Genomic DNA, 14,266 nt, shown 5'->3' on the forward strand with positions numbered 1-14,266 from the left:
CAGAGAACAGACTTGTGGTTGCTAAGGGGGAGGGGGGTGTGGGAGGGATGGATTGGGAGGCTGGGATTAGCAAATGCAAGCTATTATAAATAGGATGGATAAACAACAGCGTCCTACTGTAAAGCACAGGGAACTATATTCAGTATCTTGGGGTAAACCATAACGGAAAAGAATATAAAAAAGAATGTATATACGTAGAACTAAATCACTCTGCTGTACAGGAGAAACTAACACAGTATTGTAAGTCAACTACACTTCAATTTAAAAAAATGGAAAAACTACTTAGCTTACGGGCCACAGAAAAATAGGAGGCAGGTCAGATTTGGTCCACAGGCCATAGTTGCCAAGCCCTGCTATACATCAATAAATGTAACTTTTATTTTTTAAACTTCAAATTAATTTTATTTGTATAGGTAATTATTTCCACATGATCTCAAATGGAATAACTTCGAGAAGAGTAGAGAGTATAAAATCTCCCTCCCACCTTGGCCACCAGCTCCTGGTTTCCCTCCCTGGAAGCGATCAGTATTTCTAGTTTCTCATATAATGTCCCAGAGCTATTCTGTAAAATAATAAGCAATTACATACACATATATTCTTCTTTCCTCTCCATGTTTACATAAAAGGTAACATACTCCACTTCACACTAATATGGCTACAATCAAAGATGGACAGTAACAAGTGTTGGCAAGGATGCAGAGAAATTGAAACCCTCACACATTGCTCGTGGGACTGTCAAATGGCGCAGCTGCTTTGGAAGACAGACTGCCAGTTCCTCAAAAAGTTAAACATAGAGTTACTATACAACCCAGCAATTCTGCTCCTAGATATAGACCCAAGAGAAATAAAAACATGTGCACACAAAAATTTATACACAAATGTTCTTACCAGCTTTACTCATAATAGCCCCAAAGTGGAAACAATGCAAATATCCATCAACTGGTGAATGGATATATAAAATGTGGTATATTCATATATAGAATATTATTTAATCATGAAAAAAAGTACTGATATATATATAACACAACATGGCTGAACCTTGAAAATATGATGCTAAATCAAAGAAGTCAGTCGCAAGAGGTCACATATTATATGATTCCATTTATATGAAAAGTTCATAATAGGAAAATCCACAGAGACAGAAAGTAAATTAGTGGTTTCGGGGGCTGGGAACAGGGAGGGATGGGAAGTGACCGCTAATGGGAACAGGGTTTCTTCTTGGGCTGATGAGAATGTTATGGAACTAAAGAGCAGTGACGGTGGTACAACGCTGTGAATATACTAAAAACCACTGAATTGTACACCTTGAAAAGGTGAATTATATGGTGTGAGAATTATGTCTGCATAAAATAAGGTAGCATCCTATACATACACCGAGCCTTTTTCCCTTAACTTTATCCAGAGGCCAATTTAAAGGGTATGAGAAATGCAGAAGCTGGGAAATAGAGTGGTGGCTTCTGTCAGCGTCAGCAAACTTTAAAGTACCAGTAGCCCAAATCTCAAAACACTTGCTTCGAGGAAGGGAATAGAATCTGAGAGTCTTCCTACTATGTACTGGTTAAAAGTAGGCCTAAGACTACCGGAAACCAAACAATCTCAGGCGGATGCTAGGCTTGCAGAATATACACAGTCAAGTTCACTGTCTACGTTTAACTGAAAGTTACAGAAATGGTTGAGAAAGAAAGGCCGACAAGTTGGAAATGAAATTAAAATACCCAGGAGTAGTCTGCGATACCCCCAAACCCCATCATTCTGAAACACCCCTCACTGTGCCTCCCCTCCCTGAGGAAAAACCCTCCCCCTCCCAGGAAAGATCCCGTTTCCCTACCTCAAACCTCTACTTGGCTGGGAACCAGCATCCAAACCCAACGTGGTCTGGAGAGAAATGCAGAACCAGGGTAGGAAAAAGAATTACACTGTGGAATAAGGGCAGGAATTTGCTAATGTGTCTAGGCACACGTCTTGGATGTATTGGTGAGAATGGACTTGGGGAACTTGGGCAGGGAAGGTGGGGTTCACTTTTCCAAAGTTATGGATTTGAGTGCCTTCTTTCAGGAGGCATGACAGCTGCTTTTGCAGTTTGCTGTTTCGGCTAATGTTCTGAACTCTGCTCTGTGCAAAGTGACATGGGAAGGCCAGTAACACTTCGGCATCAAACAGAAGAAAGAATTCAAAGACTTCAGGAGACAGGAATGCCGAACTGGAACCATCCTATGCTTCCCACTCACCCAGTCCCCCCACCTCCTGCCCCCGCTATGTCTCCCATTATGCCTGTAAAGACTGTGCATACTTTTGCCATGAGGAATGAGAAGGCATTGGTGAGAAAGATGTCAGTCTTTTAAAATGGGCTTTAGGGGTGGCGCAGTGGTTGAGAGTCCGCCTGCCGATGCAGGGGACGCGGGTTCGTGCCCTGGTCTGGGGTCTGGGAGGATCCCACATGCTGCGGAGCGGCTGAGCCCGTGAGCTATGGCCGTTGAGCCTGCGCGTCGGGAGCCTGTGCTCTGCAACGGGTGAGGCCCGCGTACCGCAAAAAAACAAAAACAAAACAAAAAAATAAAAAAATAAAATAAAATGGGCTTTAAATGACTGTTCTCCTGGCTGGGGGAGCGAGGAGGGGAGGGTTGCAATGGGCCTCACTGACCAATTGCAGTGGGGATGGGAGAAGTCAAGGGTGGTTTGTCCAGGTGGCCACTCTTACCTGCCAGAAGCAAAGTGGACCGAGTTATCATAACAGGCAACAGGACAGGCACGTTTATTTAACTTCATGAAACGGTGTGGTGCCCAGTGATCTTAGCTGTGGTTAATTAATTATAAATTCTCAAGAATTAAAGTGACAGATGACCCATTTTTTTTTCCCATAAAATAAGTCCAGGTCTAATGAGAATAGGCCCAACTGAAGAAAATCATCCAGGTCAAGGCCTTTTATGTAATTCTTAATGCTGGTTCACTTCATTGATTCAGTCTCTAGTTTAGACTAAAGTAGATGTCAGGTAGCCTTAAGACCTACCCAAGCATCCAGGCAAATTATAAGTCTTCTTCCTCACATTCCCCAGAGAGAAATGTGCCCCAGAGGAATGGACATCCTCAAGTCTTTGGGCTACTGGATACTCATCCCTAGTTGATGCTAAGTATTGGGATGCTATCAACGCTGATCATCACTGCTGCCTGCCGTTTAGCTTAGGACCACGTGGATCCAGAGATAAGAGGATCAGGTGCACCTACGGCAGGCAGGCTCATCCCAGGGCTATTTTCTGTTCAAGTGTAAACAGCTGGGATGGATTCTCAGTGTCAGGCAGAATCCCTTGATTAGCTTCCTGAGGCATGGAGTAAGTTGCCACCATGGTAGGCAGGACCAAAAAGAAAACACTGGAACTTCTCCTTTCCTCCAACATAGCAATCGAAAGCAATACCACCTAAGAAAAATATAGATTGTTGCAACCATCAAATAATTGGAAGGGGTATGCTTGGTGGTTTTTATGACATCTGCACTGAATCCACAGTCCACCGCATAAGATGTCAGTGAATTAACACATCCTTAAAATCAGGTGGCCTCTCCTTATGGACAAAACCAACACAGCGTCTGGAAACTGGTGTTCGCTTTGATTCAGCGAATGCATTAGATGTTTTCGTTATTCCTTTACAGTCCTTCCTCAAAGTCCTGTCTCACCCTGGGGCTTAAATTGCCCCACTGAACACCTCGTGAGGATTTTTAAATATTTTTTTATGGCTTTTCTGCACCAAGAGATCCTTGGAGGGGTAGAAGTGTGTTCATTCATCATCTAGCACATAGGTTACCGCACCGGGAGGAGTATTATTCAGACAGGATCAAAAGCCATGTATGTATCTCATCCAAAGAATCTGGGCTTGCAGCTGTGTTTTATTTGGTGGTGACTTGCATTATCTTCATTTGGAAAATAAGTGAGATTCTGGAGTTATTTAAGAGACGCCTACAGAGGAATTTTAAACGTTATACTTATTGGGATTATGAGCAAGTGTCTGTGCAAACATACGTGTGTGCATGCACAGGTGAAAGTTAAGGACTGGACGTAGTCAGCATTTATTGGTTTGGCCTGGCCAGTACCGCAATGCCTTTAGGGAACCATTGTCCTCAACTCCAGTCCAATGATGTGAATGGGGTGCCAATCAGAGAACCTGGTCCTATAGCCACAGGACTGGGCAAATGACTCAGGCCAATCATAATTCTTTATTGGCAGGAACACTTTAAGTGGCAAGACACAGAAAACCCAACTAAAATGTCTTTTGAATGAAGAAAACCTAAGGGGCATTGATAGAACACTGCACCCAACAAGAGCAGAACACACATGTTTTCAAGTACACATGGAACATTCACCAGACTAGACCATATTGTGGGAAATAAAGAAAACCTCAACAAATCTGAAAGAACTGGAATCACACAGAGTGTATTCTCTGACCACAAAGGAATTAAACTAGAAACCAAGAACAAAGGGTACCTGAAATACCCTCAAATATTTGGAAATTAAACAACACACTTCTAAATAACCCATGGGTCAAGGAAAAGTCTCAAGAGCAATTAAAAATAGTTTAAATTAAATGAAAATGAACACACAACTAATCAAAAGCAGGATGAAGTTAATGCAGTGCCTAGAGAAAAAAATGATAGCCTTAAATACTTATATCAGGAAAGGAGAAAGGTATCAAATCAGTGATCTGAGCTATCACCTTAAGAAGCTAGAAAAAGCAAGCAGAAAGAAGCAAATAATAAAAATGAAAGTAGAATAGAAACCAATGAAACTGAAAACAGAAAAATTATAGAGAAAAATAAATTCAACCAGAAAGTGCTTCCTCAGATCAATAAAATTTATAAACCTCTAGCCGGATTAAGAAAAAAAAAAGAGAGACAGAGAAGATATAGCTTACCAACATAAAAGAAGAATGAAAGATCTTACACTATAGATCTTAGACATTAAAAGGATAAGGTAATATTTTAAACAGTATACCTATAAATTTGACAAATTATATAAAATGGACAAATTCTTTGAAAGATATAAACTTCCTAAGCTCAGAGAGAGGAGACAGGTGATCTAGATATTCCTATACGTAATACAGAAATTGAATTGTTGTTTAAAATATTCAAAAAAAACAAAACCCAGATCAAACCAAACCAAATGTCCAGGCCTAGATGGCTTCGGTGGTGAATTCTACCAAACACTTAAGGGAGAAATAATACAAATTTTCACAAAATCTTCCAGAAAGCGGAAGAGAAAAAATTGCTCCCCAACTCATTTCTGAGGCCATTACCCAGTATCAAAACCTGAAATAAATAGTACAAGAAAAAGTAACCTTCAGACCAATATCCCTCATGAACTTGGATACAAAAACTGTAAACAAAATATTAGCAAATTGAATTCATCAACACATAAAAAGAATAATGCATCATGAAAAAGTGGAGGAGACTACCCTGGGAATGCAAAACTGGTTCAATATTCAAGAATCAATTAATGGGACTTCCCTGGTGGTGCAGTGGTTAAGAATCCGCCTGCTAATGCAGGGGACACGGGTTCGAGCCCTGGCCCGGGGAAGATCCCACATGCCTTGAAGCAACTAAGCCCATGCACCACAACTACTAGGCCTGCGCTCTAGAGCCCGCAGGCCACAACTACTGAGCCTGTGTGCCACAACTGAAGCCAGCGTGCCTAGAGCCCGTGCTCCGCAACAAGAGGAGCCACCGCAATGAGAAGCCCGCGCACCGCAACGAAGAGTAGCCCCCACTCGCCACAACTAGAGAAAGCCCGTGCACAGCCACGAAGACCCAACACAGCCAAAAATAAATAAATGTATTTTAAAGATTAAAAAAAATCAATGAATGTAATTCAATAAAGTAAAGAAGAAAATCTATATGAACATCTCAACGCAAGCAAAAGAAAAAGAAAGAAAAATTTTAAGTGTTTGACAGAATCCACAATAATTTATGACAGAAACTTTCCACAAACTAGGAACAGAATGAACTTCGTCAACCCAATCAAAGGCAATTACAGAAAACCAACTAACATTATATCTAACAGTGAAAGACGGAAGCTTTTCTCCGAAAATCAACAATGCCAGGATATTTACTGTCATCACCTCTATTCAACACCATGCTGGAGGCCGCAGCCAGAGGAGCAAGGAAAGAACAGAAATAAAAGTGATAAGAAATAAAACTCTTGAGTCACAGATGACGTGACTGTCTATGTAGAAAATATGGAAGATTCTACTTTTAAAAAGCTTCTAGAACTAATAAATGCGTTTACCAAGGTCACAGTATTACAAGGTCAGTTCAGTCAATTAAATTTCTATACACTAGCAAAGAATAATTACAAAATGGAAATTTTTAAAGTACCATTTACAGGGGCACAAAAAATCCTGAAATGCATAGGCTAAAATCTAACAAAATATGTGACAGATCTGCATCCTGAAAAATAACAAACGCTGATGAAAGAAATGAAATAAGACCTAAGTAAATGGAGAGAGATTTTGCATTCATGGATTGGCAGGCTTGATATTATTAAGATGTAATTTCCACCAAAATTGATCTATAAATTCAGTAAAATACCAATCAAAATCCTAGAAAGATTTTTGTAGAAATATATAAGCTGATTCTAAAAATTTACATGTAAAGGCAAAGGAACTATAAATGCCAAAATAAGTTTTTAAAGAAAAACATGGGACTCCTGGTTTCTGGTCTGCATGTAAGGAGCTTAGACGTCACCACTCCATCCTAACAAGTAAAAAACTGAACACACTGAAAAAGCAACAAGTCTTAGATCCATCAGAGAAGTGAGATCACAGGGCAAATTGCTAGCTCCCAGGTTAGAAAGACACACAGGCTGATAGAATCACAACTTACCGGAGCAGAACCCTCCGTGGGAACCGGCACTGGGGTAGGTAAAGTCGAGGTCGGAAAAACTGAACTTTACTTGACGAATTGCTGGAGGCTCGGTGTAGACAATTCTGAGAGTTAAAAACTCAGGGGGACCAGTGGTAGGAGAACCCCAAGCTTTTGCGGTTTTGCCTCCGGGGGCTTTACTGGGTCCTCACAGCGACCGACCATCAGAGAAAAGTTTCTTCCTCCCTCCAAGCAGGGGGAGAGGCGAGTAGTCACGTTTAAATACCCCCGAGCATTCCGTTCTTAACAAGGCGTGCCCTCAGGAGAAACCACTTTAGCAGAGCCCAGCCTACTAGGTTTTCATCAGGCATAACCGACCTGGGGGAAGGGAAATACACAACTCCAGCCCCTCCAGCCAACCCAACCCACCTAAGAGGGGGAAGAAAAAGCCAGAGGCAATGGTAACTTTCACAGTCCACCGGGCACTGGCTCACCAAAAGACTAACACCAGGTCTAGGGCCAGAGAACCCTTCCTTTACGCCCACATCTTACCTCGGCCTTTCTGAAGGAACCGCGGTTCCTTTTACCCAGGACAGCACGTTGAAAGGTGGCTTTCAACAAAACATGAAAAGACATACTAAAAGGCAAAATATACAATTTAAGGAGACAGAGCAGACATCAGAACCAGAGTTAGAGATGGCAGGGAGGTTGGAATGATCAGACCGGGAGTTGTTGTTGTTGTTGTTTTTTAATCTGATTAATATGCTAGGGGCTTTCATAAAAAAGAATGAAATAATGCCATTTGCAGCAACGTGGATGCACCTAGAGATTATCATACTAAGTTAGAAAGAGAAAGACAAATACCATATGATATCACTTATATGTGGAATCTAAAATATGACAGAAATGAGCCTACCTACATATGACACAGACTCACGGACATAGAGAGCAGACCTGTCGTTGCTAAGGGGGAGGAGGGTGGGGGAAGGATGGATTGGGAGGTTGGGATTAGCAGATGCAAACTATTACAAGCAGGATGGGTAAACAGCAAGGTCCTGCTCTATAGCACAGGGGAAAATATTCAATACCCTATGATAAACCATGATGAAAAAGAATATTAAAAAAAGAATGTAGATATAACTGAATCACTTTGCTGTGTAGTTGATTTACAACACCACATTGTAAATTAACTATACTTCAATAAATAAATTAAAATTTAAAAAAATATGCTAAGGGGCTTCCCTGGTGGCGCAGTGGTTGAGAGTCCGCCTGCCGATGCAGGGGACGCGGGTTCGTGCCCCGGTCCGGGAGGATCCCACATGCCGTGGAGCGGCTGGGCCCGTGAGCCATGGCCAATGAGCCTGTGCGTCTGGAGCCTGTGCTCCGCAACGGGAGAGGCCACAGCAGTGAGAGGCCCGCGTACCGCAAAAAAAAAAAAAAAAAAGTGAAGGAAAAATGAAGACTTTCTCAGAAAAACAAAAATTGAGAGTATATGTTGCCAGGAGACCTGCAAGAAATGTCAAAAGTTCCTTAGAGAGAAAGAGAATAATATAGGTCAGAAACTTGGGCATACATACAGAAAGGAAAAGCACTGGAGGATAAATAAGTGAAGGTAAAATCCAAACTTTTATTTTTCTTATTTTTATTGATCTAAGGAATCCAAATGATTAATCCAATTGATCTTCATTAATCCAACAATATCAATAATCACGTTAAATAGCAATTGTCTAAATCTGCCAATTGAGAGAGAGAAATTTGTCACAGTGGATTAAAAAACATTACCTACCTATATGTTGTCTGCAAGAAACCTATTTTAAACATAAAGACACATATAGATTAAAAGTAAATGGATAGGGGCTTCCCTGGTGGCACAGTGGTTAAGAGTCTGCCTGCCAACGCAGGGGACACGGGTCGAGCCCTGGTCCGGGGAGATCCCACATGCCGCGGAGCAACTAAGCCCGTGCGCCACAAATACTGAGCCTGTGCTCTAGAGCCCGTGAACCACAGCTACTGAAGCCCGTGTGCCTAAAGCCCGTGCTCCGCAACAAGCCACCCGCAATGAGAAGTCCCCTGTATCCCCAGGATGAGAAGCCCCTGCATCCCCAGAAAGAGTAGCCCCTGCTCTCTGCAACTAGAGAAAGCCCACGCGCTGCAAAAAAAAAAAAAAAAGTTAATGGATAGGGAGTTCCCTGGTGGTTAAGACTCCTCACACCCAATGCAGGGGGCCCAGGTTCCATCCCTGGTCAGGGAACTAGATCCTGCGTGCAGCAACTAAGAGCCTGCATGCCACAACTAAAAGATCACACATGCGGCAGTGAAGATCCCGCATGCCACAGCTAAGACCTGGTGCAGCCAAATAAATAAATAAATATTTTTTTAAAAAAATTAAAATAAAAGTAAATGGATGGAGAAAGCTAGAGCCTGCTAACACTAATTTTAAAAGTGGGAGTAGCTATATTAATTTCATATGGGCCAGACTTTGGAGCAAGGAAGATTATCAGGGATAAAGAGGGGCATTACATAATGACAAAGGGGTTAAATCTGCAAGAAGACATAACAATCCTTAATGTGTATTCACCTAACAACAGAGAATCAAAATACTTGAGGCAAACACTATTAGAACAGCAAGGAGAAATAGGCGAATCCACTGTTAGAGTTGGAGACTTGAGCACGCCTGTGTCACAAATGGTTACATTCACTAGGCAGAGTCAGTGAGGACAGAGCTGAACTTAACAGCACCGTCAATCAACTGGATATAAATGACATCTGTAGACTACTTCATCCAACAAGAGCAGATTACAGATTCTTCTCAAGCTCACATGGAACATTCACCAAAATAGACCACATTCTGGGCTGTAAAACAGACCTTAAAAAGTAAAAATCGGAAGTCCTGGTGGTGCAGTGGTTAAGAATCCGCCTGCCAGTGCAGGGGACATGGGTTCAAGCCCTGGTCCGGGAAGATCCAACATGCCGCGGAGCAGCTAAGCCCGTGCACCACAACTACTGAGCCTGCGCACTAGAGCCCGTGAGTCACAACTACTGAAGCCCACGTGCCTAGAGCCCATGCTCTGCAACAAGAGAAGCCACCACAATCAGAAGCCCATGCACTGCAACGAAGAGTAGCCCCCGCTTGCCACAACTAGAGAAAGCCCATGTGCAGCAATGAAGACCCAACACAGCCAAAAATAAATAAATTAAATAAATAAATTTATTTTTAAAAAAATAGTAAAAATCATACAATGTCTTCTTTTAGACCCCAACTGAATTAAAGTGGAAATCATTAACAGAAATATAACTGGAAAATCCCAAAATATGTGGAGAGTAAACAACAAAGTTCTAAATAACACATGGGTCTAAGAAAAAAATCTCAAGAGAAAAAATTTTAAATTTGACCTAAATGAAAATACAACTTTTCAAAATTTGTGAGATGAAGTGAAAGCAGAGCTTAGAGGAAAATTTATAGCATCAACTAGACATATTTGAAGAGAAGAAAGACCTAAAATCAACAATCTAAGCGTCCACTTTAGGAACCAGAAAAAGAAGAGAAAAATCCAAAGTAAGAAGAAGAAAAATAATAAAAAATTACTGTAGAAATCAATGAATTTGAAAACAGTAAGTCAACAGAGAAAATCGACAAAACCAAAAGCGGATTCTTTGAAGAGATCAATAAAATTGATAAACCTCTATCCAGGCTAACTAAGAAAAAAAGGAGAAGATACAAATGACTAATATCAGAAAAGAAAGAGAGGACATCACTATAGCTACCAAAGATATTAAAAGTATAGTAAAGGAATATTATGAACAACTCTATGCTCACAAAACTTTTTTTGATTTATTTATTTTATTTATTTATTTTTGACTGTGTTGGGTCTTTGTTGCTGTGCGTGGGCTATCTCTAGTTGTGGTGAGCAGGGGCTACTCTTCGTTGTGGTGCATGGGCTTCTCATTGCGGTGGCTTCTCTTGTTGCGGAGCACAGGCTCTAGGCACACAGGCTTCAGTAGTTGTGGCACATGGGCTCAGTAGTTGTGGCGCATGGGCTTAGATGCTCTGTGGCATGTGGGATCTTCCGGGACCAGGGCTTGAACCCCTGTTCCCTGCATTGGTAGGCAGACTCCTAACCACTACACCACGAGGGAAGCCCCCTATCCTCACAAATTTGATAACGTAGATGAAATGGACAAATTCCCTGAAAGATACAATTTGCCAGAACTCACACAAGGAGAAATAGACAATCTGAATGGGCCTTTATCTATTAAAGAAATTGAGTCAACAATCAATACCATTCCCAAACTGGGGGAGTTTCCTGGTGGCCTAGTAGTTAGGATTCTGGGCTTTCACTGCCGTGGCCTAGGTTCAATCCCTGGTCAGGGAACTGAGATCCCACAAGCCACGTGGCATGGCCAAAAAACAAAACAAACAAACAAACAAAAAAACCCAGAAAGTAGGGAGTTCCCTGGTGGTCCAGTGGCTAAGACTCCACACTTCCAGTGCAGGGGGCGTGGATTCGATCCCTGGTCAGAGAACTAAGATCCCGCATGCCACGTGGTGTTGCCAAAAAAAATAAAAAGAAAACTACAGACCCATATCGTTCATGAACATAAATGCAAAAAGCACCAACAAAACATTAGTACCTCAAACCTAACAATGTATAAAAAGAATTATAAATCTTGACCAAGTGAGATTATCCCAGGTATACAAGGAGGTTCAACATTCAAACATTAATGAAATCCATCCCATCAACAAGCTAAAAAAGAAAAAGCACACGATCATATCAGCAGATGCAGAACAAGCGTCTGACAAAATCCAATACCCATTCATGATAAAAACTTCCAGTAAATTAGGAATAGAGGGAACTTCCTCAGTTTGACAGAGAATATCTACAAAAAAACCCCTACAGCTGTGAAGTCAAAGACAAATATCCTATGATATCACTTACATGTGGAATCTAAAAAAAGCCTACAAATGTACTTATCTACACAACAGAAATAGAGTCACAGATGTAGAAAATAAACTTATGGTTACCAAGGGGTAAGGGGGAGAGGGATAAATTGGAAGATTGGGATTGACATATACACTCTACTATATATAAAATAGATAACTAACAAGGACCTACTGTATAGCACAGGGAACTCTACTCAATACTCTGGAATGGCCTATATGGGAAAAGAATCTTAAAAAGAGTGGATATATGTATAACTGATTCACTTGGCTGTACACCTGAAATTAACACAACATTGTAAATCAACTATATTCCAAAAAAATTTTTTTAAAAAACCCTACGGCTAACATCATACTTCATGGTGATCATACTTGGCTTTCTCACTAAGATCAGATTCTAACCAAAGACAACCCCTCTGACCACTGCTTTTCAGCATTGTACTGCAAGTCCTAGCTAATGTAAGAGCACAAGAGTATAAAATAGAAAGGTATACAGATTGTGAGGGAAAACATAAAACTGTCATTGTCTGCAGATGACATAATTGTCTTCGTAGAAAGAATCAACAAAAAACTCCTGGAACTAAAAAGTGATTATAGCAAGATTGCAGAATACAAGGTTAATGTACAAAAGTCAATTGCTTTCCTATATACCAGCCATGAACAAGTGGGTTTTGAAATTAAAAACGCAATACCATTGGCATTAGCACCAAAAAAAATAAAAAGAAGTGCTTTGGTATAAAACTAACAAAATATGTACAAGATCTATATGAGGAAAACTAAAAACTCTGAGGAACAAAAATCTAAGAACAGGGAGTTCTTCCACTGTCACTGGCCCAGGTTCAATCCCTGGTTGGGGAACTGAGACCCCGCAAGCTGGCTGGCGTGGCAAAAAAAAAAAAAAATCGAAGAACTCTATATGGAGAGCGATTCCGTTTTTATGGATTGGATTACGGAATATGGTCAAATTATCAATTCTTTCCAACTTGACTGAAAGAGTCATTGCAATCCCAATCAAAATCCCAGCAATTTACTTTGTGGATATTTTCAAACTGTCTCCAAACTTCATGAGAAGAGAGAAAAGACCCAGTATAGCCAATTCAATATTGAAGGAGATACATAAGTCAGAAGACTAACATTACCTGACTTCAAGACTTAGTATAAGGCTACACTAATCATGACTGTGTGGTATTGGCAAAAGAACAGACAAATAGGGTGATGGAAAAGAACAGACAACCCAGAAATAGACTCACATAAATACATCACCTGATTTCTGACAAAGGATCAAAGGCAATATAATGGAAAAAAGACAGTGTTTTTAACAACTGGTGCTGAAACAACTGGACATCCACATGCAGAAAAAAAATTAATCTAGACGCAGACCTTACACCCTTCACAAAAATTAACTCAAAATGGATCATAGACCTCAATGTAAAACACAAAACTATAAAACTCCTAGAAGATAACATAAGAGAAAGTCCAAATGACCTTGAGTTTGGTGAAGACTTTTCAGATACAATACCAAAGGCACAATTCATGAAAGAAATCACTGATAAGCTGGACTTCATTAAAATTAAAATTTTCTGCTCTGCAATAGACAATGTCATGAGAATAAAAAGACATGCCACAGGGCTTCCCTGGTGGCACAGTGGTTGAGAGTCCGCCTGCCGATGCAGGGGACACGGGTTCGTGCCCCGGTCCGGGAAGATCCCACATACCGTGGAGCGGCTGGGCCCGTAAGCCACGGCCGCTGAGCCTGCGCGTCCGGAGCCTGTGCTCCGCAACGGCCTGCGTACCGCAAAAAAAAAAAAAAAAAAAAAAAGATATGCCACAGACTGCAAGAAAACATTTGCAAAAGACATATCTGATAAGAACTCTTATTCAAAATATAGAAGGAACTCTTAAAACTCAACGATAAGAAAAAATAAACAAACAAACAACCCAGTTATAAATTGGGCCAATGGCTTTAATGGACTCCTCACTAAAGGAAATATAGAGATGGCAAACAAACATATGAAAAGACGCTCCACATCATATGTCATCAGAGAAATGTAAACAAAGACAACAATGAGCTACCACTACACACCTGTTAGAAAGGCCAAAATTCCAAACACTGACATCAAATGCTGGTGAGGATGTGGAGCAACAGGAACTCTCATTCACGGCTGGTGGGGATGTGAAATGCTGCAGCCACTTTGGAAGACAGTTTGGTGGTCGCTTATAAGACTAAACACACCCTTACCATACAATGCAGCAATCACACTACTTGTTATTTACCGAAAGAAGTTGAAAACTTATGTCCACACAAACATCTGCACACAGATGTTTATAGCAGCTTTATCAATAATGACCAAAACTTGGAAGCAACCAAGATGTCCTTCATTAGGTAAATGTATAAATAATCTGGGGTAGAGTCCAACAATTGAATATATTCAGTGCTAACAAGAAATGAACTATCTAGCCATGAAAAAACATGGAGGAGACTT

The sequence above is a fragment of the Grampus griseus genome (assembly GCF_964374135.1).
Source record: "Grampus griseus genome assembly, chromosome: 14".
NCBI classification, from domain to species: domain Eukaryota; kingdom Metazoa; phylum Chordata; class Mammalia; order Artiodactyla; family Delphinidae; genus Grampus; species Grampus griseus.